Here is a 4,581-nt window from a genome sequence, read left to right on the forward strand (position 1 = left end):
TTTAAGGAGAGGTGGGTCACATGCTTCTTTTCAGTTCCCCAGCTGGTTCTTTTTCAAAACAAGACACACACAAGGCAGCATAGTTTAGTGTTGAGAAGCATGAGCTCTGGAGCCAGTTCAGGCCTTGGCTGCAGCTCTTACTTCCTGTGTAATCTTAGGTTCCTTAACCTCTCTCCCCCTCCATGAATGTTGCCAAGTCATAAACTGATACATTTCAACTGTTGATACTTCGATCAGTGCCTGGCACATAGAAAACAGTCAGTACATGCTAGGTGATATTAATTATCATCATCATACAGACAGGGACCCCTTCCAAAGAATATATGGCATCGACATTAGATCAGTTTGTGAATTGTCAGCCTCATCAAATACTACACTAGTATGTGTGGGGGAAGATTACAACAGAAATTAATATTCAATGTAGCAAAAACTCTATCAAAAAGAAATCGTCTTTTGGTCTTTATTAGAAAACTGGACTTCTACCAATGGGAAGAATAACCCCTTCAAATGATGATATTTCAGATCTTAGTCTAAGTCTTCCTTCATAAGCAGGATTTCTCTTTTCACTGGGCTAAACTAGTCAGCTTGTTTTCACCATGATTTGAATTCAGACCATTACTGGAAATGTGTAGTGCTGATAATATAGCACAAAGTACTTTAAATTTTTGTCTGGAATGGCTTCATGTACAAATTTGAGTAGGGTGGGATGATAAAACAAAAATAAGGCCGTAAGATTTACCATTAAATTTTTAAAGTAAGCAAAATTTACTTTTTTCTTTTGTTTTTCTTTTTTATAAGTGCATAACAGATACTTTCTACTATTTAAAAGAGTACTTCTCAAAAATGATTTCTTATTAAAACTCTTCTTTGATTTTCAGGGGATTTTTCACCCAGTGGCTCTTCTGATTTTCTTCTATTGGTTATAAGTAGTCCAACCATAGTTAGTGGATCTCTTCTTTTCAGTTAGCCTTTCCAGGCTGGAACATTCTAATTTGTGTAACTAAACATCTTATGAGATGTGAGAGTCCAAATATTAACTCTTTGATTAGAATTTCAGCCGTTAAACTGTTGTGGAAAGTAAGTACTTTATAGCCCTTTACAGTGATAAATGCAATTTTCTTCCATGCTGCGGCAGATGGGCATTTATGATTAGCAGTTTGCTCTGTCCCAAGGATCTTATTCCCATTAAGAAAATACATTTTTCTCCTATTTTCCTTTGTGAAAACTAACATTATAATTTTGTAATGTGTGGGGTTCATCCAAATACGATTAGTCATCTGTTTAGTAGAGCAGTATTTTCGAAAAAGAGCATTTTGAAAGGAATGTTCCAAGAAAACAACTGAGAATGTACAGTGGTTGCACAGTGAAGGTGGTTCATACGTAGCCTCAACTGCTAGGAACACACTTTAGAATGAATCGGAGAGCTGTCAGATAACTTTGAAATAATTTCTGTTTGGGGAGGAGGGTAAGGCTCCACAGAGTTATTTGCCTTCTTATCACTTAGTCTAGATTAACAGTCTGGTTCACCTGTGTCTCTCAGCATTCTACCTCTGTCACTTTTTTTTTTTTTTAAGATTTGTTTATTATTTATTTATTTTACTTATTTTTGGCTGCGTCGGGTCTTAGTTGTGGCACGCGGGATCTTAGTTGAGGCGTGCCCGATCTTTCGTTGCGGCACATGGGCTCTTTGTTGCAGTGTGCGGGCTTCTCTGTAGTTGTGACACGCGGGTTTTCTCTTCTCTAGTTGTGGCACACAGGCTCCAGGGCATGTGAGCTCTGTAGTTGTGACGTGCGGGGTCCAGAGTGCATGGGCTCTGTAGTTTGCGGCACACAGACTGTCTAGTTGAGGCGCGCAAGCTCGGTAGTTGTGGCGTGCAGTCTTAGTTGCCCTGCGGCATGTGGGATCTTAGTTCTCTGACCAGGGATCGAACCCGCCTCCCCTGCATTGTAAGGCGGATTCTTTACCACTGGACCACCAAGGAAGTCCCTACCTCTATCACTCCTTAGAAAGGAATATTTAGAATGTATTGTGTGACATTGCTGATTTGAGATCAGTCTAGACTAATCTCACCGATCAGGCTATCAAGTGGAGGAAGTAGGGTAACAGTACAGCTAAGAGCATTCAACAGGAAAAATTAAAACAGGATGAGGTGCCACTTGGCTTCCACTGGCCATTTGGTAAGCTTCTGGGCCATAACATATCCAGAAGGTCCAGGTATTCAGATTTTCCTGTGTAGTGGAATATCTCAAAAATATATATATCAAGTATGCAGTACTGTCATAGAGTTTCAATCTGTTATGAAAGGCAGGGTAAGTAAGATAGCTGAAGTCAAGCATTGTCTACCTCAGGGTCAGTAAACTACAGCTTCAGTCTCAATATTAAGTATCATTCTCACTACCTGTCTTTTAAGCTCACTCTCTTTAGTATCCCAATTCCAGTAATCCTGCAGCTGCACCAAGACCAAAATCCACTGATACAGATCACATTTTCACTGTCCCTCACCTCTTCATGTGTACATTTCCCACTTTACCCACCTTAAATCCATAATCCATCATTATAAGCACTGTTTCAGCATGTCTCCCCTGTGTCATCAGGTTTTCCCTTTACTGCTCTGTGATCAACATACAAATAGGCTATTATTTATCCTACGTTAAAAAAAATTTCAACTCCACTTCTCCCTCCTGCTGTTGTGTCACTATTCTAGCTTCCCCTTTACATTGAGACCACTCAGAAAGACTTGTTGATGTTCACTGTTCTGTCTCTTCCCATTATTTTTAAGCGTACAGGATGAGTTTTGACAAATGTATGCATATAATCAGCATTCTATTAATATTTAGAACGTTTCCTTCACAGCAGAAAGTTTTCTTGTGCCACTTTGCAGTCAACACTTAGCCCTACTCCCCTCCCTGGGCAAACACTAATCTGATTTCTATCAATATAAATTTGTTTTGCCTGGTTTAGAACTTCATATAAATGGAATCATGTAGTATGTACTCTTTCATTTCCAGCTTCTTTCAGCACAGTGTTTTTTGAGATTCATCCATGTTGATATGTGTCAGTAGTCTATTTTTTTATTACTGGATACTATTCCACTTTATAAATGGGATTCTGCCCATTTGTTTATCCATTCACCTGTTGTCGAACACTTAGACTGTTTCCAGGTTACAGCTGTTACAAATAAAGCTGCTGTGAACATTTGTATAAAAATCTTTCTTGAGCCCACTCTCACCAGAACTTCTGCCTCCACAACTCCATTGAAACTACTCCAAGGTCACCAGTGAACTACATGTTGCTGATTCCAGTGACCAGTTCTCAGCCCTCGTCTTACTTGCCTTACTAGCGGTACTCAGTGCTGATGATCCCTCTCCTGGAAACACTGGGCTTGGCTTTCCCTCCTTCCTCCTTGGCCACTCTTCAGTTTCTTTTGTTGGCTTTCTCTTCACCTTTGACATGTTGGCACCTTGGTCCTGGGATCTCTTTTCTGTCCATCTTCCCTCCCTTGGTGATTTCATCCAGTCTTACAGTTTTAAATACCAATACCTAGATGTATATCTCCAGCCATCTTTCTTCCACGGCAGTCTGTATCCAACTGCTCAGATGACATCTCTAGGTGTCTCATGGGCATCTCAAAATTAACATTCAAAACTGAATTTCTGATCTTCCCCAAACCCTGCTGTCTTCCTCCATCTCAGTAATGGAACTTCATCTTTCAGCAGTAGCTCAGGCCAGAAAACTTGACCCCTTTCTTTCACTCCACATCCAAGCTGGGCAGCAAATCTTATAGAATCTTCCTTCAAAATACATCCAGAACCAAAATAGACCTCACTACTTCCACTCCTGCCACGCTGGTCCAAACTGCCATCATCTTTCATCTCGATCACTGGTTCTCAAAATGTGGTCAACACACCCCTAGTGACTCCAAAAAAACCTCTTACAGGAAGTCCAGGAGATCAAAACTGTTTTTGCAATAGTACTAAGACAGTGTTTGCCTTTTTCACTGTATTGCTATTTACACTATTGGTGCGAAAGCAATTGTGGGTAAAATTGCTGGGCCCCTAGCACAAATCAAAGTACCAAACTATACTAGTAGTCACTGTATTCTTCACTACCACATGCTCTCATTAAAATGTCCTCATGAAGCTGTAAAAAATATTAATTTCATTAAATCTTGACCCTTGAGTACATGTCTTTTTAAATTCTATATGATACTAATAAAGCACTTTTATTGCATACTACAGTAACAATATTTGTCTGCAGGAAAAGCAGTTGTGTGATTGAGTTGTGAGCTGAACCAGTCACCTTTTTCATAGAACATCATTTTTACTTGAAAGAATGACTAACAAACTATGACAGACATTGTCCTGCAAAAGAAAAAAGTGAACTTACCACTTCAAATAAGACAACTGATAGAATTTGTTGCTAGTTTCAAGTTTTTAAGCTAAAATTAGAATTTTGGAAAACATGTATCTACCACTGTGAGCTTGAAGGCTTCCCAGTTCTTCCAGACTGAGATAAATGGTATAGGGAGGAAAACCTCTTTTTCCTCTACCATTTTAAGTTCTCCACTGAGACTTCTGTAA

Source organism: Balaenoptera ricei, chromosome 8 (genome assembly GCF_028023285.1).
Source record: "Balaenoptera ricei isolate mBalRic1 chromosome 8, mBalRic1.hap2, whole genome shotgun sequence".
In the NCBI taxonomy this organism is placed as follows: Eukaryota; Metazoa; Chordata; class Mammalia; order Artiodactyla; family Balaenopteridae; genus Balaenoptera; species Balaenoptera ricei.